Genomic DNA, 20,792 nt, shown 5'->3' on the forward strand with positions numbered 1-20,792 from the left:
CTAAACTAATAGGCTCAATAAATATATAGCATACTATTGAAGAAATAGCAGATGATGAAGTGCTACCGATTGTTAACCCGGGATAGTTGGAAAGCTTATATTCAGCTGTTTACATTTATACTATCTTTATATTTCATCAACAAGACAAAACAAAAATGACCTCAATAAATTGCAATAAATAAGAGATTTAGTTACTTGGCGTTAGAACTTAGAACCATTAATAGATATTCCAGGAGCTTTCAGAATAATAATTAATTCTACAATTATATCAAATGTATTCATCCAATCCTTCAAGCATCGTTTGATCCAAGGTGATAAACAGTCAAAAATGAGACACAAGAAAAATTAATCTTTTTTCAAACAATTAAACTTGGCCTGTACAGGGATCGAACCTGTGACCTTGGCGTTATTAGCACCACGCTCTAACCATCTGAGCTAACAGGCCGTTTTGCACAAACTCCTGGAAGTCCAGCATATGAAGAAGTGCTAATGATAGTTAACCCGGGAGATTTGGAAAGCTTAATTTCAGAGGTGTACAATCAAGTTATAAATATAAATTATCAACATGAAGAAACTAATATGACTTTAGAAAAATTACAATACAAAAGAGATTTTCATACTTAGTGTTAGAACTTAGAACCATTAATGTTTTTTCCATGTGTTTTAGCAATAAATAACAATTCATCACCTATATGCAATTGATTCATCTAATCATTCTATCAGCTTCCCCTCAAAGGAAATATAGACATACACATTATACAGAAGAAAATACATCTATTTTCAACATTAAAGGAGCATCAAGTATTGGCTTGGAGACTGATTGAAAGTATGTCCTTGGCATTTTTAACTTTATGCTCTAGAGACTAAACTAATAGGCTCAATAAATACATAGCATACTATTGAAGAAATAGCATATGATGAAGTTCTACCGATTGTTAACCCAGGATAGTTGGAAAGCTTATATTCAGCTGTTTACATTCATACTATCTTTATATTTCATCAACAAGACAAAACAAAAATGACCTCAATAAATTGCAATAAATAAGAGATTTAGTTACTTGGTGTTAGAACTTAGAACCATTAATAGATATTCCAGGAGCTTTCAGAATAATAATTAATTCTACAACTATATCAAATGTATTCATCCAATCCTTCAAGCATCGTTTGATCCAAGGTGATAAACAGTCAAAAATGAGACACAAGAAAAATTAATCTTTTTTCAAACAATTAAACTTGGCCTGTACAGGGATCGAACCTGTGACCTTGGCGTTATTAGCACTACGCTCTAACCATCTGAGCTAACAGGCCGGTCTGCACAAATTCCTGGAAGTCCAGCATATGAAGAAGTGCTAATGATAGTTAACCCGGGAGATTTGGAAAGCTTAATTTCGGAGGTTTACCATGAAGTTATAAATATATAATATCAACATGAAGAAACTAATATGACTTTAGAAAAATTACAATACAAAAGAGATTTTCATACTTAGTGTTAGAACTTAGAGCCATTAATGTTTTTTCCATGTGTTTTAGCAATAAATAACAATTCATCACCTATATGCAATTGATTCATCTAATCATTGTGTCAGCTTCCCCTCGAAGGAAATATAGACATACAAATGATACTGAAGAAAATACATCTATTTTCAACATTAAAGAAGCATCAAGTATTGGCTTAGAGACTGATTGAAAGTATGTTCTTGGCATTGTTAACTGTATGCTCTAAAGACTAAACTAATAGGCTCAATAAATATATAGCATACTATTGAAGAAATAGCAGATGATGAAGTGCTACTGATTGTTAACCCGGGATAGTTGGAAAGCTTATATTCAGCTGTTTACATTCATACTATTTTTATATTTCATCAACAAGACAAAACAAAAATGACCTCAATAAATTGCAATAAATAAGAGATTTAGTTACTTGGTGTTAGAACTTAGAACCATTAATAGATATTCCAGGAGCTTTCAGAATAATAATTAATTCTACAACTATATCAAATGTATTCATCCAATCCTTCAAGCATCGTTTGATCCAAGGTGATAAACAGTCAAAAATGAGACACAAGAAAAATTAATCTTTTTTCAAACAATTTAACTTGGCCTGTACAGGGATCGAACCTGTGACCTTGGCGTTATTAGCACCACGCTCTAACCATCTGAGCTAACAGGCCATTTTGCACAAATTACTGGAAGTCCAGCATATGAAGAAGTGCTAATGATAGTTAACCCGGGAGATTTGGAAAGCTTAATTTCAGAGGTTTACCATGAAGTTATAAATATATAATATCAACATGAAGAAACTTATATGACTTTAAAAAAATTACAATACAAAAGATATTTTCATACTTAGTTTTAGAACTTAGAACCATTAATGTTTTTTCCATGTGTTTTAGCAATAAATAACAATTCATCACCTATATGCAATTGATTCATTTAATCATTCTATCAGCTTCCCCTCAAAGGAAATATAGAGATACACATGATACAAAAGAAAATACATCTATTTTCAACATTAAAGGAGCATCAAGTATTGGCTTGGAGACGGATTGAAAGTATGTCCTTGGCATTTTTAACTTTATGCTCTGAAGACTAAACTAATAGGCTCACTAAATATATAGCATACTATTGAAGAAATAGCAGATGATGAAGTGCTACTGATTGTTAACCCGGGATAGTTGGAAAGCTTATATTCAGCTGTTTACATTCATACTATTTTTATATTTCATCAACAAGACAAAACAAAAATGACCTCAATAAATTGCAATAAATAAGAGATTTAGTAACTTGGTGTTAGAACTTAGAACCATTAATAGATATTCCAGGAGCTTTCAAAATAATAATTAATTCTACAACTATATCAAATGTATTCATCCAATCCTTCAAGCATCGTTTGATCCAAGGTGATAAACAGTCAAAAAAGAGACACAAGAAAAATTAATCTTTTTTCAAACAATTAAACTTGGCCTGTACAGGGATCAAACCTGTGACCTTGGCGTTATTAGCACCACGCTCTAACCATCTGAGCTAACAGGCCATTTTGCACAAATTACTGGAAGTCCAGCATATGAAGAAGTGCTAATGATAGTTAACCCGGGAGATTTGGAAAGCTTAATTTCGGAGGTTTACCATGAAGTTATAAATATATAATATCAACATGAAGAAACTAATATGACTTTAGAAAAATTACAATACAAAAGAGATCTTCATACTTAGTGTTAGAACTTAGAGCCATTAATGTTTTATCCATGTGTTTTAGCAATAAATAACAATTCATCACCTATATGCAATTGATTCATCTAATCATTGTGGCAGCTTCCCCTCGAAGGAAATATAGACATAAAAATGATACTGAAGAAAATACATCTATTTTCAACATTAAAGGAGCATCAAGTATTGGCTTAGAGACTGATTGAAAGTATGTTCTTGGCATTGTTAACTTTATGCTCTAAAGACTAATCTAATAGGCTCAATAAATATATAGCATACTACTGAAGAAATAGCAGATGATGAAGTGCTACCGATTGTTAACCCGGGATAGTTGGAAAGCTTATATTCAGCTGTTTACATTCATACTATCTTTATATTTCATCAACAAGACAAAACAAAAATGACCTCAATAAATTTCAATAAATAAGAGATTTAGTTACTTGGCGTTAGAACTTAGAACCATTAATAGATATTCCAGAAGCTTTCAGAATAATAATTAATTCTACAACTATATCAAATGCATTCATCCAATCCTTCAAGCAGCGTTTGATCCAAGGTGATAAACAGTCAAAAATGAGACACAAGAAAAATTATTCTTTTTTCAAACAATTAAACTTGGCCTTTACAGGGATCGAACCTGTGACCTTGGCGTTATTAGCACCACGCTCTAACCATCTGAGCTAACAGGCCATTTTGCACAAGTTCCTGGAAGTCCAGCATATGAAGAAGTGCTAATGATAGTTAACCCGGGAGATTTGGAAAGCTTAATTTCGGAGGTTTACCATGAAGTTATAAATATATATTATCAACATGAAGAAACTAATATGACTTTAGAAAAATTACAATACAAAAGAGATTTTCATACTTAGTGTTAGAACTTAGAGCCATTAATGTTTTTTCCATGTGTTTTAGCAATAAATAACAATTCATCACCTATATGCAATTGATTCATCTAATCATTCTATCAGCTTCCCCTCAAAGGAAATATAGAGATACACATGATACAGAAGAAAATACATCTATTTTCAACATTAAAGGAGCATCAAGTATTGGCTTGGAAACTGATTGAAAGTATGTCCCTGGCATTTTTAACTTTATGCTCTAAAGACTAAACTAATAGGCTCACTAAATATATAGCATACTATTGAAGAAATAGCAGATGATGAAGTGTTACTGATTGTTAACCCGGGATAGTTGGAAAGCTTATATTCAGCTGTTTACATTCATACTATCCTTATATTTCATCAACAAGACAAAACAAAAATGACCTCAATAAATTGCAATAAATAAGAGATTTAGTTACTTGGCGTTAGAACTTAGAACCAATTATAGATATTCCAGGAGCTTTCAGAATAATAATTAATTCTACAACTATATCAAATGTATTCATACAATCCTTCAAGTAGCTTTTGATCCATGGTGATAAACAGTCAAAAATGAGACACAAGAAAAATTTATCTTTTTACAAACAATTAAACTTGGCCTGTACAGGGATCAAACCTGTGACCTTGGCGTTATTAGCACTACACTCTAACCATCTGAGCTAACAGGCCGTTTTGCACAAATTCCTGGAAGTCCAGCATATGAAGAAGTGCTAATGATAGTTAACCCGGGAGATTTAGAAAGCTTAATTTCAGAGGTTTACCATGAAGTTATACTTATATAATATCAACATGAAGAAACTAATATGACTTTAAAAAATTACAATACAAAAGAGATTTTCATACTTAGTGTTAGAACTTAGAACCATTAATGTTTCTTCCATGTGTTTTAGCAATAAATAACAACCATCTGAGCTAACAGGCCATTTTGCACAAATACCTGGAAGTCGAGCATATGAAGAAGTGCTAATGATAGTTAACCCGGGAGATTTGGAAAGCTTAATTTCAGAGGTGTACCATGAAGTTATAAATATAAATTATCAACATGAAGAAACTAATATGACTTTAGAAAAATTACAATACAAAAGAGATTTTCATACTTAGTGTTAGAACTTAGAGCCATTAATGTTTTTTCAATGTGTTTTAGCAATAAATAACAATTCATCACCTATATGCAATTGATTCATCTAATCATTCTATCAGCTTCCCCTCAAAGGAAATATAGAGATACACATGATACAGAAGAAAATACATCTATTTTCACCATTAAAGGAGCATCAAGTATTGGCTTGGAAACTGATTGAAAGTATGTCCCTGGCATTTTTAACTTTATGCTCTAAAGACTAAACTAATAGGCTCACTAAATATATAGCATACTATTGAAGAAATAGCAGATGATGAAGTGTTACTGATTGTTAACCCGGGATAGTTGGAAAGCTTATATTCAGCTGTTTACATTCATACTATCTTTATATTTCATCAACAAGACAAAACAAAAATGACCTCAATAAATTGCAATAAATAAGAGATTTAGTTACTTGGCGTTAGAACTTAGAACCAATTATAGATAATCCAGGAGCTTTCAGAATAATAATTAATTCTACAACTATATCAAATGTATTCATACAATCCTTCAAGTAGCTTTTGATCCATGGTGATAAACAGTCAAAAATGAGACACAAGAAAAATTAATCTTTTTACAAACAATTAAACTTAGCCTGTACAGGGATCGAACCTGTGACCTTGGTGTTATTAGCACTACACTCTAACCATCTGAGCTAACAGGCCGTTTTGCACAAATTCCTGGAAGTCCAGCATATGAAGAAGTGCTAATGATAGTTAACCCGGGAGATTTGGAAAGCTTAATTTCAGAGGTTTACCATGAAGTTATACTTATATAATATCAACATGAAGAAACTAATATGACTTTAAAAAATTACAATACAAAAGAGATTTTCATACTTAGTGTTAGAACTTAGAACCATTAATGTTTCTTCCATGTGTTTTAGCAATAAATAACAACCATCTGAGCTAACAGGCCATTTTGCACAAATACCTGGAAGTCGAGCATATGAAGAAGTGCTAATGATAGTTAACCCGGGAGATTTGGAAAGCTTAATTTCAGAGGTGTACCATGAAGTTATAAATATAAATTATCAACATGAAGAAACTAATGTGACTTTAGAAAAATTACAATACAAAAGAGATTTTCATACTTAGTGTTAGAACTTAGAGCCATTAATGTTTTTTCCATGTGTTTTAGCAATAAATAACAATTCATCACCTATATGCAATTGATTCATTTAATCATTCTATCAGCTTCCCCTCAAAGGAAATATAGAGATACACATGATACAGAAGAAAATACATCTATTTTCAACATTACAGGAGCATCAAGTATTGGCTTGGAGACTGATTGAAAGTATGTCCTTGGCATTTTTAACTTTATGCTCTAAAGACTAAACTAATAGGCTCACTAAATATATAGCATACTATTGAAGAAATAGCAGATGATGAAGTGCTACTAATTGTTAACCCGGGATAGTTGGAAAGCTTATATTCAGCTGTTTACATTCATACTATCTTTATATTTCATCAACAAGACAAAACAAAAATGACCTCAATAAATTGCAATAAATAAGAGATTTAGTTACTTGGCGTTAGAACTTAGAATCAATTATAGATATTCCAGGAGCTTTCAGAATGATAATTAATTCTACAACTATATCAAATGTATTCATCCAATCCTTCAAGTAGCTTTTGATCCAAGGTGATAAACAGTCAAAAATGAGACACAAGAAAAATGTATCTTTTTACAAACAATTAAACTTCGCCTGTACAGGGATCGAACCTGTGACCTTGGCGTTATTAGCACCACGCTCTAACCATCTGAGCTAACAGGCCGTTTTGCACAAAATCCTGGAAGTCCAGCATATGAATATGAAAGTTATAAATATATAATATCAACATGAAGAAACTTATATGACTTTAAAAAAATTACAATACAAAAGAGATTTTCATACTTAGTGTTAGAACTTAGAACCATTAATGTTTTTTCCATGTGTTTTAGCAATAAATAACAATTCATCACCTATATGCAATTGATTCATTTAATCATTCTATCAGCTTCCCCTCAAAGAAAATATAGAGATACACATGATACAGAAGAAAATACATCTATTTCCAACATTAAAGGAGCATCAAGTATTGGCTTGGAGACGGATTGAAAGTATGTCCTTGGCATTTTTAACTTTATGCTCTGAAGACTAAACTAATAGGCTCACTAAATATATAGCATACTATTGAAGAAATAGCAGATGATGAAGTGCTACTGATTGTTAACCCGGGATAGTTGGAAAGCTTATATTCAGCTGTTTACATTCATACTATTTTTATATTTCATCAACAAGACAAAACAAAAATGACCTCAATAAATTGCAATAAATAAGAGATTTAGTTACTTGGTGTTAGAACTTAGAACCATTAATAGATATTCCAGGAGCTTTCAGAATAATAATTAATTCTACAACTATATCAAATGTATTCATCCAATCCTTCAAGCATCGTTTGATCCAAGGTGATGAACAGTCAAAAATGAGACACAAGAAAAATTTATCTTTTTTCAAACAATTAAACTTGGCCTGTCCAGGGATCGAACCTGTGACCTTGGCGTTATTAGCACCACGCTCTAACCATCTGAGCTAACATCCGGTCTGCACAAATTCCTGGAAGTCCAGCATATGAAGAAGTGCTAATGATAGTTAACCTGGGAGATTTGGAAAGCTTAATTTCGGAGGTTTACCATGAAGTTATAAATATATAATATCAACATGAAGAAACTAATATGACTTTAGAAAAATTACAATACAAAAGAGATTTTCATACTTAGTGTTAGAACTTAGAGCCATTAATGTTTTTTCCATGTGTTTTAGCAATAAATAACAATTCATCACCTATATGCAATTGATTTATCTAATCATTGTGTCAGCTTCCCCTCGAAGGAAATATAGACATACAAATGATACTGAAGAAAATACATCTATTTTCAACATTAAAGGAGCATCAAGTATTGGCTTAGAGACTGATTGAAAGTATGTTCTTGGCATTGTTAACTTTATGCTCTAAAGACTAAACTAATAGGCTCAATAAATATATAGCATACTATTGAAGAAATAGCAGATGATGAAGTGCTACCGATTGTTAACCCGGGATAGTTGGAAAGCTTATATTCAGCTGTTTACATTCATACTATCTTTATATTTCATCAACAAGACAAAACAAAAATGACCTCAATAAATTGCAATAAATAAGAGATTTAGTTACTTGGCGTTAGAACTTAGAACCATTAATAGATATTCCAGGAGCTTTCAGAATAATAATTAATTCTACAATTATATCAAATGTATTCATCCAATCCTTCAAGCATCGTTTGATCCAAGGGGATAAACAGTCAAAAATGAGACACAAGAAAAATTAATCTTTTTTCAAACAATTAAACTTGGCCTGTACAGGGATCGAACCTGTGACCTTGGCGTTATTAGCACCACGCTCTAACCATCTGAGCTAACAGGCCGGTCTGCACAAATTCCTGGAAGTCCAGCATATGAAGAAGTGCTAATGATATTTAACCTGGGAGATTTGGAAAGCTTAATTTCGGAGGTTTACCATGAAGTTATAAATATATAATATCAACATGAAGAAACTAATATGACTTTAGAAAAATTACAATACAAAAGAGATTTTCATACTTAGTGTTAGAACTTAGAGCCATTAATGTTTTTTCCATGTGTTTTAGCAATAAATAACAATTCATCACCTATATGCAATTGATTCATCTAATCATTGTGTCAGCTTCCCCTCGAAGGAAATATAGACATACAAATGATACTGAAGAAAATACATCTATTTTCAACATTAATGGAGCATCAAGTATTGGCTTAGAGACTGATTAAAAGTATGTTCTTGGCATTGTTAACTTTATGCTCTAAAGACTAAACTAATAGGCTCAATAAATATATAGCATACTATTGAAGAAATAGCAGATGATGAAGTGCTACCGATTGTTAACCCGGGATAGTTGGAAAGCTTATATTCAGCTGTTTACATTCATACTATCTTTATATTTCATCAACAAGACAAAACAAAAATGACCTCAATAAATTGCAATAAATAAGAGATTTAGTTACTTGGCGTTAGAACTTAGAACCATTAATAGATATTCCAGGAGCTTTCAGAATAATAATTAATTCTACAACTATATCAAATGTATTCATCCAATCCTTCAAGCAGCATTTGATCCAAGGTGATAAACAGTCAAAAATGAGACGCAAGAAAAATTAATCTTTTTTACAAACAATTAAACTTGGCCTGTACAGGGATCGAACCTGTGACCTTGGTGTTATTAGCACCACGCTCTAACCATCTGAGCTAACAGGCCGTTTTGCACAAACTCCTGGAAGTCCAGCATATCGAGAAGTGCTAATGATAGTTAACCCGGGAGATTTGGAAAGCTTAATTTCAGAGGTGTACAATCAAGTTATAAATATAAATTATCAACATGAAGAAACTAATATGACTTTAGAAAAATTACAATACAAAAGAGATTTTCATACTTAGTGTTAGAACTTAGAACCATTAATGTTTTTTCCATGTGTTTTAGCAATAAATAACAATTCATCACCTATATGCAATTGATTCATCTAATCATTCTATCAGCTTCCCCTCAAAGGAAATATAGACATACACATTATACAGAAGAAAATACATCTATTTTCAACATTAAAGGAGCATCAAGTATTGGCTTGGAGACTGATTGAAAGTATGTACTTGGCATTTTTAACTTTATGCTCTAGAGACTAAACTAATAGGCTCAATAAATACATAGCATACTATTGAAGAAATAGCATATGATGAAGTTCTACCGATTGTTAACCCAGGATAGTTGGAAAGCTTATATTCAGCTGTTTACATTCATACTATCTTTATATTTCATCAACAAGACAAAACAAAAATGACCTCAATAAATTGCAATAAATAAGAGATTTAGTTACTTGGTGTTAGAACTTAGAACCATTAATAGATATTCCAGGAGCTTTCAGAATAATAATTAATTCTACAACTATATCAAATGTATTCATCCAATCCTTCAAGCATCGTTTGATCCAAGGTGATAAACAGTCAAAAATGAGACACAAGAAAAATTAATCTTTTTTCAAACAATTAAACTTGGCCTGTACAGGGATCGAACCTGTGACCTTGGCGTTATTAGCACCACGCTCTAACCATCTGAGCTAACAGGCCGGTCTGCACAAATTCCTGGAAGTCCAGCATATGAAGAAGTGCTAATGATAGTTAACCCGGGAGATTTGGAAAGCTTAATTTCGGAGGTTTACCATGAAGTTATAAATATATAATATCAACATGAAGAAACTAATATGACTTTAGAAAAATTACAATACAAAAGAGATTTTCATACTTAGTGTTAGAACTTAGAGCCATTAATGTTTTTTCCATGTGTTTTAGCAATAAATAACAATTCATCACCTATATGCAATTGATTCATCTAATCATTGTGTCAGCTTCCCCTCGAAGGAAATATAGACATACAAATGATACTGAAGAAAATACATCTATTTTCAACATTAAAGAAGCATCAAGTATTGGCTTAGAGACTGATTGAAAGTATGTTCTTGGCATTGTTAACTTTATGCTCTAAAGACTAAACTAATAGGCTCAATAAATATATAGCATACTATTGAAGAAATAGCAGATGATGAAGTGCTACTGATTGTTAACCCGGGATAGTTGGAAAGCTTATATTCAGCTGTTTACATTCATACTATTTTTATATTTCATCAACAAGACAAAACAAAAATGACCTCAATAAATTGCAATAAATAAGAGATTTAGTTACTTGGTGTTAGAACTTAGAACCATTAATAGATATTCCAGGAGCTTTCAGAATAATAATTAATTCTACAACTATATCAAATGTATTCATCCAATCCTTCAAGCATCGTTTGATCCAAGGTGATAAACAGTCAAAAATGAGACACAAGAAAAATTAATCTTTTTTCAAACAATTTAACTTGGCCTGTACAGGGATCGAACCTGTGACCTTGGCGTTATTAGCACCACGCTCTAACCATCTGAGCTAACAGGCCATTTTGCACAAATTACTGGAAGTCCAGCATATGAAGAAGTGCTAATGATAGTTAACCCGGGAGATTTGGAAAGCTTAATTTCAGAGGTTTACCATGAAGTTATAAATATATAATATCAACATGAAGAAACTTATATGACTTTAAAAAAAATACAATACAAAAGATATTTTCATACTTAGTTTTAGAACTTAGAACCATTAATGTTTTTTCCATGTGTTTTAGCAATAAATAACAATTCATCACCTATATGCAATTGATTCATTTAATCATTCTATCAGCTTCCCCTCAAAGGAAATATAGAGATACACATGATACAAAAGAAAATACATCTATTTTCAACATTAAAGGAGCATCAAGTATTGGCTTGGAGACGGATTGAAAGTATGTCCTTGGCATTTTTAACTTTATGCTCTGAAGACTAAACTAATAGGCTCACTAAATATATAGCATACTATTGAAGAAATAGCAGATGATGAAGTGCTACTGATTGTTAACCCGGGATAGTTGGAAAGCTTATATTCAGCTGTTTACATTCATACTATTTTTATATTTCATCAACAAGACAAAACAAAAATGACCTCAATAAATTGCAATAAATAAGAGATTTAGTAACTTGGTGTTAGAACTTAGAACCATTAATAGATATTCCAGGAGCTTTCAAAATAATAATTAACTCTACAACTATATCAAATGTATTCATCCAATCCTTCAAGCATCGTTTGATCCAAGGTGATAAACAGTCAAAAAAGAGACACAAGAAAAATTAATCTTTTTTCAAACAATTAAACTTGGCCTGTACAGGGATCGAACCTGTGACCTTGGCGTTATTAGCACCACGCTCTAACCATCTGAGCTAACAGGCCGGTCTGCACAAATCCCTGGAAGTCCAGCATATGAAGAAGTGCTAATGATAGTTAACCCGGGAGATTTGAAAGCTTAATTTTGGAGGTTTACCATGAAGTTATAAATATATAATATCAACATGAAGAAACTAATATGACTTTAGAAAAATTACAATACAAAAGAGATTTTCATACTTAGTGTTAGAACTTAGAGCCATTAATGTTTTTTCCATGTGTTTTAGCAATAAATAACAATTCATCACCTATATGCAATTGATTCATCTAATCATTGTGTCAGCTTCCCCCCCGAAGGAAATATAGACATACAAATGATACTGAAGAAAATACATCTATTTTCAACATTAAAGGAGCATCAAGTATTGGCTTAGAGACTGATTGAAAGTATGTTCTTGGCATTGTTAACTTTATGCTCTAAAGACTAAACTAATAGGCTCAATAAATATATAGCATACTATTGAAGAAATAGCAGATGATGAAGTGCTACTGATTGTTAACCCGGGATAGTTGGAAAGCTTATATTCAGCTGTTTACATTCATACTATTTTTATATTTCATCAACAAGACAAAACAAAAATGACCTCAATAAATTGCAATAAATAAGAGATTTAGTTACTTGGTGTTAGAACTTAGAACCATTAATAGATATTCCAGGAGCTTTCAGAATAATAATTAACTCTACAACTATATCAAATGTATTCATCCAATCCTTCAAGCATCGTTTGATCCAAGGTGATAAACAGTCAAAAATGAGACACAAGAAAAATTAATCTTTTTTCAAACAATTAAACTTGGCCTGTACAGGGATCGAACCTGTGACCTTGGCGTTATTAGCACCACGCTCTAACCATCTGAGCTAACAGGCCGGTCTGCACAAATTCCTGGAAGTCCAGCATATGAAGAAGCGCTAATGATAGTTAACCTGGGAGATTTGGAAAACTTAATTTCGGAGGTTTACCATGAAGTTATAAATATATAATATCAACATGAAGAAACTAATATGACTTTAGAAAAATTACAATACAAAAGAGATTTTCATACTTAGTGTTAGAACTTAGAGCCATTAATGTTTTTTCCATGTGTTTTAGCAATAAATAACAATTCATCACCTATATGCAATTGATTCATCTAATCATTGTGTCAGCTTCCCCCCGAAGGAAATATAGACATACAAATGATACTGAAGAAAATACATCTATTTTCAACATTAAAGGAGCATCAAGTATTGGCTTAGAGACTGATTGAAAGTATGTTCTTGGCATTGTTAACTTTATGCTCTAAAGACTAAACTAATAGGCTCAATAAATATATAGCATACTATTGAAGAAATAGCAGATGATGAAGTGCTACTGATTGTTAACCCGGGATAGTTGGAAAGCTTATATTCAGCTGTTTACATTCATACTATTTTTATATTTCATCAACAAGACAAAACAAAAATGACCTCAATAAATTGCAATAAATAAGAGATTTAGTTACTTGGTGTCAGAACTTAGAACCATTAATAGATATTCCAGGAGCTTTCAGAATAATAATTAATTCTACAACTATATCAAATGTATTCATCCAATCCTTCAAGCATAGTTTGATCCAAGTTGATAAACAGTCAAAAATGAGACACAAGAAAAATTAATCTTTTTTCAAACAATTAAACTTGGCCTGTACAGGGATCGAACATGTGACCTTGGTGTTATTAGCACCACGCTCTAACCATCTGAGCTAACAGGCCGGTCTGCACAAATTCCTGGAAGTCCAGCATATGAAGAAGTGCTAATGATAGTTAACCTGGGAGATTTGGAAAGCTTAATTTCGGAGGTTTACCATGAAGTTATAAATATATAATATCAACATGAAGAAACTAATATGACTTTAGAAAAATTACAATACAAAAGAGATTTTCATACTTAGTGTTAGAACTTAGAGCCATTAATGTTTTTTCCATGTGTTTTAGCAATAAATAACAATTCATCACCTATATGCAATTGATTCATCTAATCATTGTGTCAGCTTCCCCCCCGAAGGAAATATAGACATACAAATGATACTGAAGAAAATACATCTATTTTCAACATTAAAGGAGCATCAAGTATTGGCTTAGAGACTGATTGAAAGTATGTTCTTGGCATTGTTAACTTTATGCTCTAAAGACTAAACTAACAGGCTCAATAAATATATAGCATACTATTGAAGAAATAGCAGATGATGAAGTGCTACCGATTGTTAACCCGGGATAGTTGGAAAGCTTATATTCAGCTGTTTACATTCATACTATATTTATATTTCATCAACAAGACAAAACAAAAATGACCTCAATAAATTGCAATAAATAAGAGATTTAGTTACTTGGCGTTAGAACTTAGAACCATTAATAGATATTTCAGGAGCTTTCAGAATAATAATTAATTCTACAACTATATCAAATGTATTCATCCAATCCTTCAAGCAGCGTTTGATCCAAGGTGATAAACAGTCAAAAGTGAGACACAAGAAACATTTATCTTTTTACAAACAATTAAACTTGGCCTGTACAGGGATCGAACCTGTGACCTTGGCGTTATTAGCACCACGCTCTAACCATCTGAGCTAACAGGCCATTTTGCACAAATTACTGGAAGTCCAGCATATGAAGAAGTGCTAATGATAGTTAACCCGGGAGATTTGGAAAGCTTAATTTCAGAGGTTTACCATGAAGTTATAAATATATAATATCAACATGAAGAAACTTATATGACTTTAAAAAAATTACAATACAAAAGAGATTTTCATACTTAGTGTTAGAACTTAGAACCATTAATGTTTTTTCCATGTGTTTTAGCAATAAATAACAATTCATCACCTATATGCAATTGATTCATTTAATCATTCTATCAGCTTCCCCTCAAAGGAAATATAGAGATACACATGATACAGAAGAAAATACATCTATTTTCAACATTAAAAGAGCATCAAGTATTGGCTTGGTGACGGATTGAAAGTATGTCCTTGGCATTTTTAACTTTATGCTCTGAAGACTAAACTAATAGGCTCACTAAATATATAGCATACTATTGAAGAAATAGCAGATGATGAAGTGCTACTGATTGTTAACCCGGGATAGTTGGAAAGCTTATATTCAGCTGTTTACATTCATACTATTTTTATATTTCATCAACAAGACAAAACAAAAATGACCTCAATAAATTGCAATAAATAAGAGATTTAGTTACTTGGTGTTAGAACTTAGAACCATTAATAGATATTCCAGGAGCTTTCAGAATAATAATTAACTCTACAACTATATCAAATGTATTCATCCAATCCTTCAAGCGTCGTTTGATCCAAGGTGATAAACAGTCAAAAATGAGACACAAGAAAAATTAATCTTTTTCAAACTATTAAACTTGGCCTGTACAGGGATCGAACCTGTGACCTTGGCATTATTAGCACCACGCTCTAACCATCTGAGCTAACAGGCCGGTCTGCACATATTCCTGGAAGTCCAGCATATGAAGAAGTGCTAATGATAGTTAACCCGGGAGATTTGGAAAGCTTAATTTCGGAGGTTTACCATGAAGTTATAAATATATAATATCAACATGAAGAAACTAATATGACTTTAGAAAAATTACAATACAAAAGAGATTTTCATACTTAGTGTTAGAACTTAGAGCCATTAATGTTTTTTCCATGTGTTTTAGCAATAAATAACAATTCATCACCTATATGCAATTGATTCATCTAATCATTGTGTCAGCTTCCCCTCGAAGGAAATATAGACATACAAATGATACTGAAGAAAATACATCTATTTTCAACATTAAAGGAGCATCAAGTATTGGCTTAGAGACTGATTGAAAGTATGTTCTTGGCATTGTTAACTTTATGCTCTAAAGACTAAACTAATAGGCTCAATAAATATATAGCATACTATTGAAGAAATAGCAGATGATGAAGTGCTACCGATTGTTAACCCGGGATAGTTGGAAAGCTTATATTCAGCTGTTTACATTCATACTATCTTTATATTTCATCAACAAGACAAAACAAAAATGACCTCAATAAATTGCAATAAATAAGAGATTTAGTTACTTGGCGTTAGAACTTAGAACCATTAATAGATATTCCAGGAGCTTTCAGAATAATAATTAATTCTACAACTATATCAAATGCATTCATCCAATCCTTCAAGCAGCGTTTGATCCAAGGTGATAAACAGTCAAAAATGAGACACAAGAAAAATTAATCTTTTTTCAAACAATTAAACTTGGCCTGTACAGGGATCGAACCTGTGACCTTGGCGTTATTAGCACCACGCTCTAACCATCTGAGCTAACAGGCCATTTTGCACAAATTCCTGGAAGTCCAGCATATGAAGAAGTGCTAATGATAGTTAACCCGGGAGATTTGGAAAGCTTAATTTCAGAGGTGTACCATGAAGTTATAAATATAAATTATCAACAAGAAGAAACTAATATGACTTTAGAAAAATTACAATACAAAAGAGATTTTCATACTTAGTGTTAGAACTTAGAACCATTAATGTTTTTTCAATGTGTTTTAGCAATAAATAACAATTCGTCACCTATATGCAATTGATTCATCTAAACATTCTATCAGCTTCCCCTCAAAGGAAATATAGACATACACATTATACACAAGAAAATACATCAATTTTCAACATTAAAGGAGCATCAAGTATTGGCTTGGAGACGGATTGAAAGTATGTCCTTGGCATTTTTAACTTTATGCTCTGAAGACTAAACTAATAGGCTCACTAAATATATAGCATACTATTGAAGAAATAGCAGATGATGAAGTGCTACTGATTGTTAACCCGGGATAGTTGGAAAGCTTATATTCAGCTGTTTACATTCATACTATTTTTATATTTCATCAACAAGACAAAACAAAAATGACCTCAATAAATTGCAATAAATAAGAGATTTAGTTACTTGGTGTTAGAACTTAGAACCATTAATAGATATTCCAGGAGCTTTCAGAATAATAATTAACTCTACAACTATATCAAATGTATTCATCCAATCCTTCAAGCGTCGTTTGATCCAAGGTGATAAACAGTCAAAAATGAGACACAAGAAAAATTAATCTTTTTTCAAACTATTAAACTTGGCCTGTACAGGGATCGAACCTGTGACCTTGGCATTATTAGCACCACGCTCTAACCATCTGAGCTAACAGGCCGGTCTGCACATATTCCTGGAAGTCCAGCATATGAAGAAGTGCTAATGATAGTTAACCCGGGAGATTTGGAAAGCTTAATTTCGGAGGTTTACCATGAAGTTATAAATATATAATATCAACATGAAGAAACTAATATGACTTTAGAAAAATTACAATACAAAAGAGATTTTCATACTTAGTGTTAGAACTTAGAGCCATTAATGTTTTTTCCATGTGTTTTAGCAATAAATAACAATTCATCACCTATATGCAATTGATTCATCTAATCATTGTGTCAGCTTCCCCTCGAAGGAAATATAGACATACAAATGATACTGAAGAAAATACATCTATTTTCAACATTAAAGGAGCATCAAGTATTGGCTTAGAGACTGATTGAAAGTATGTTCTTGGCATTGTTAACTTTATGCTCTAAAGACTAAACTAATAGGCTCAATAAATATATAGCATACTATTGAAGAAATAGCAGATGATGAAGTGCTACCGATTGTTAACCCGGGATAGTTGGAAAGCTTATATTCAGCTGTTTACATTCATACTATCTTTATATTTCATCAACAAGACAAAACAAAAATGACCTCAATAAATTGCAATAAATAAGAGATTTAGTTACTTGGCGTTAGAACTTAGAACCATTAATAGATATTCCAGGAGCTTTCAGAATAATAATTAATTCTACAACTATATCAAATGCATTCATCCAATCCTTCAAGCAGCGTTTGATCCAAGGTGATAAACAGTCAAAAATGAGACACAAGAAAAATTAATCTTTTTTCAAACAATTAAACTTGGCCTGTACAGGGATCGAACCTGTGACCTTGGCGTTATTAGCACCACGCTCTAACCATCTGAGCTAACAGGCCATTTTGCACAAATTCCTGGAAGTCCAGCATATGAAGAAGTGCTAATGATAGTTAACCCGGGAGATTTGGAAAGCTTAATTTCAGAGGTGTACCATGAAGTTATAAATATAAATTATCAACATGAAGAAACTAATATGACTTTAGAAAAATTACAATACAAAAGAGATTTTCATACTTAGTGTTAGAACTTAGAACCATTAATGTTTTTTCAATGTGTTTTAGCAATAAATAACAATTCATCACCTATATGCAATTGATTCATCTAAACATTCTATCAGCTTCCCCTCAAAGGAAATATAGACATACACATTATACAGAAGAAAATACATCAATTTTCAACATTAAAGGAGCATCAAGTATTGGCTTGGAGACTGATTGAAAGTATGTCCTTGGCATTTTTAAGTTTATGCTCTACAGACTAAACTAATAGGCTCAATAAATACATAGCATACTATTGAAGAAATAGCAGATGATGAAGTGCTACCGATTGTTAACCCGGGATAGTTGGAAAGCTTATATTCAGCTGTTTACATTCATACTATCTTTATATTTCATCAACAAGACAAAACAAAAATGACCTCAATAAATTTCAATAAATAAGAGATTTAGTTACTTGGCGTTAGAAATTAGAACCATTAATAGATATTCCAGGAGCTTTCAGAATAATAATTAATTCTACAACTATATCAAATGCATTCATCCAATCCTTCAAGCAGCGTTTGATCCAAGGTGATAAACAGTCAAAAATGAGACACAAGAAAAATTAATCTTTTTTCAAACAATTAAACTTGGCCTTTACAGGGATCGAACCTGTGACCTTGGCGTTATTAGCACCACGCTCTAACCATCTGAGCTAACAGGCCATTTTGCAGAAGCTCCTGGAAGTCCAGCATATGAAGAAGTGCTAATGATAGTTAACCCGGGAGATTGGGAAAGCTTAATTTTGGAGGTTTACCATGAAGTTATAAATATATATTATCAACATGAAGAAACTAATATGTCTTTAGAAAAATTACAATACAAAAGAGATTTTCATACTTAGTGTTAGAACTTAGAGCCATTAATGTTTTTTCCATGTGTTTTAGCAATAAATAACAATTCATCACCTATATGCAATTGATTCATCTAATCATTCTATCAGCTTCCCCTCAAAGGAAATATAGAGATACACATGATACAGAAGAAAATACATCTATTTTCAACATTAAAGGAGCATCAAGTATTGGCTTGGAGACTGATTGAAAGTATGTCCCTGGCATTTTTAACTTTATGCTCTAAAGACTAAACTAATAGGCTCACTAAATATATAGCATACTATTGAAGAAATAGCAGATGATGAAGTGCTACTGATTGTTAACCCGGGATAGTTGGAAAGCTTATATTCAGCTGTTTACATTCATACTATCTTTATATTTCATCAACAAGACAAAACAAAAATTACCTCAATAAATTGCAATAAATAAGAGATTTAGTTACTTGGCGTTAGAACTTAGAACCAATTATAGATATTCCAGGAGCTTTCAGAATAATAATTAATTCTACAACTATATCAAATGTATTCATCCAATCCTACAAGTAGCTTTTGATCCATGGTGATAAACAGTCAAAAATGAGACACAAGAAAAATTAATCTTTTTACAAACAATTAAACTTGGCCTGTACAGGGATCGAACCTGTGACCTTGGCGTTATTAGCACCACGCTCTAACCATCTGAGCTAACAGGCCGTTTTGCACAAATTCCTGGAAGTCCAGCATATGAAGAAGTGCTAATGATAGTTAACCCGGGAGATTTGGAAAGCTTAATTTCAGAGGTTTACCATGAAGTTATACTTATATAATATCAACATGAAGAAACTAATATGACTTTAAAAAATTACAATACAAAAGAGATTTTCATACTTAGTGTTAGAACTTAGAACCATTAATGTTTCTTCCATGTGTTTTAGCAATAAATAACAACCATCTGAGCTAACAGGCCATTTTGCACAAATACCTGGAAGTCGAGCATATGAAGAAGTGCTAATGATAGTTAACCCGGGAGATTTGGAAAGCTTAAGTTCAGAGGTGTACCATGAAGTTATAAATATAAATTATCAACATGAAGAAACTAATATGACTTTAGAAAAATTACAATACAAAAGAGATTTTCATACTTAGTGTTAGAACTTAGAACCATTAATGTTTTTTCCATGTGTTTTAGCAATAAATAACAATTCATCACCTATATGCAATTGATTCATTTAATCATTCTATCAGCTTCCCCTCAAAGGAAATATAGAGATACACATGATACAGAAGAAAATACATCTATTTTCAACATTACAGGAGCATCAAGTATTGGCTTGGAGACTGATTGAAAGTATGTCCTTGGCATTTTTAACTTTATGCTCTAAAGACTAAACTAAGGGGGCGTGGCTAAGATGGCGGAGTGAGCAGACGTGCTCTGTCGGAGCTCCCGCCGCCGGCCGTTAAACTTTAGCATTTTTTCAGCAAACGCCCTGAACCGAGCACTTCCCCGGCGGGCCTGAGGCCGGCATTGCTGCGGGGGGGTGCAGGACGGTTGTGCTTCCGGTTCCCGGCGTGGAACCCCGGCTGGACCCGGCCCGGAGACTTGGCGGCGCTGAGGGCCTGAGAGG

General features: G+C 32.4%; 11 non-coding genes across 11 annotated transcripts; all 11 read right to left on the reverse strand.

Moving 5' to 3' along the window:
- Nucleotides 1-371: 371 nt before the first annotated feature.
- TRNAI-AAU (transfer RNA isoleucine (anticodon AAU)) lies at nucleotides 372-445 on the reverse strand. Its single transcript has one exon. It is a non-coding gene; the product is annotated as a tRNA-Ile (tRNA).
- A 1,652-nt stretch (nucleotides 446-2,097) lies between these two features.
- TRNAI-AAU (transfer RNA isoleucine (anticodon AAU)) lies at nucleotides 2,098-2,171 on the reverse strand. The gene has a single exon. It is a non-coding gene; the product is annotated as a tRNA-Ile (tRNA).
- Nucleotides 2,172-8,587: 6,416 nt separating this feature from the next.
- TRNAI-AAU (transfer RNA isoleucine (anticodon AAU)) lies at nucleotides 8,588-8,661 on the reverse strand. The gene has a single exon. It is a non-coding gene; the product is annotated as a tRNA-Ile (tRNA).
- Nucleotides 8,662-10,314: 1,653 nt separating this feature from the next.
- On the reverse strand, nucleotides 10,315-10,388 carry TRNAI-AAU (transfer RNA isoleucine (anticodon AAU)). Its single transcript has one exon. It is a non-coding gene; the product is annotated as a tRNA-Ile (tRNA).
- Nucleotides 10,389-11,177: 789 nt separating this feature from the next.
- Nucleotides 11,178-11,251, reverse strand: TRNAI-AAU (transfer RNA isoleucine (anticodon AAU)). Its single transcript has one exon. It is a non-coding gene; the product is annotated as a tRNA-Ile (tRNA).
- A 789-nt stretch (nucleotides 11,252-12,040) lies between these two features.
- TRNAI-AAU (transfer RNA isoleucine (anticodon AAU)) lies at nucleotides 12,041-12,114 on the reverse strand. Its single transcript has one exon. It is a non-coding gene; the product is annotated as a tRNA-Ile (tRNA).
- Nucleotides 12,115-12,903: 789 nt separating this feature from the next.
- On the reverse strand, nucleotides 12,904-12,977 carry TRNAI-AAU (transfer RNA isoleucine (anticodon AAU)). The gene has a single exon. It is a non-coding gene; the product is annotated as a tRNA-Ile (tRNA).
- Nucleotides 12,978-14,630: 1,653 nt separating this feature from the next.
- Nucleotides 14,631-14,704, reverse strand: TRNAI-AAU (transfer RNA isoleucine (anticodon AAU)). Its single transcript has one exon. It is a non-coding gene; the product is annotated as a tRNA-Ile (tRNA).
- A 1,651-nt stretch (nucleotides 14,705-16,355) lies between these two features.
- Nucleotides 16,356-16,429, reverse strand: TRNAI-AAU (transfer RNA isoleucine (anticodon AAU)). The gene has a single exon. It is a non-coding gene; the product is annotated as a tRNA-Ile (tRNA).
- A 1,652-nt stretch (nucleotides 16,430-18,081) lies between these two features.
- On the reverse strand, nucleotides 18,082-18,155 carry TRNAI-AAU (transfer RNA isoleucine (anticodon AAU)). The gene has a single exon. It is a non-coding gene; the product is annotated as a tRNA-Ile (tRNA).
- A 1,652-nt stretch (nucleotides 18,156-19,807) lies between these two features.
- On the reverse strand, nucleotides 19,808-19,881 carry TRNAI-AAU (transfer RNA isoleucine (anticodon AAU)). Its single transcript has one exon. It is a non-coding gene; the product is annotated as a tRNA-Ile (tRNA).
- Between the last annotated feature and the right edge of the window lie 911 nt (nucleotides 19,882-20,792).

Source organism: Lissotriton vulgaris, chromosome 4_1 (genome assembly GCF_964263255.1).
Source record: "Lissotriton vulgaris chromosome 4_1, aLisVul1.2, whole genome shotgun sequence".
NCBI lineage: Eukaryota > Metazoa > Chordata > Amphibia > Caudata > Salamandridae > Lissotriton > Lissotriton vulgaris.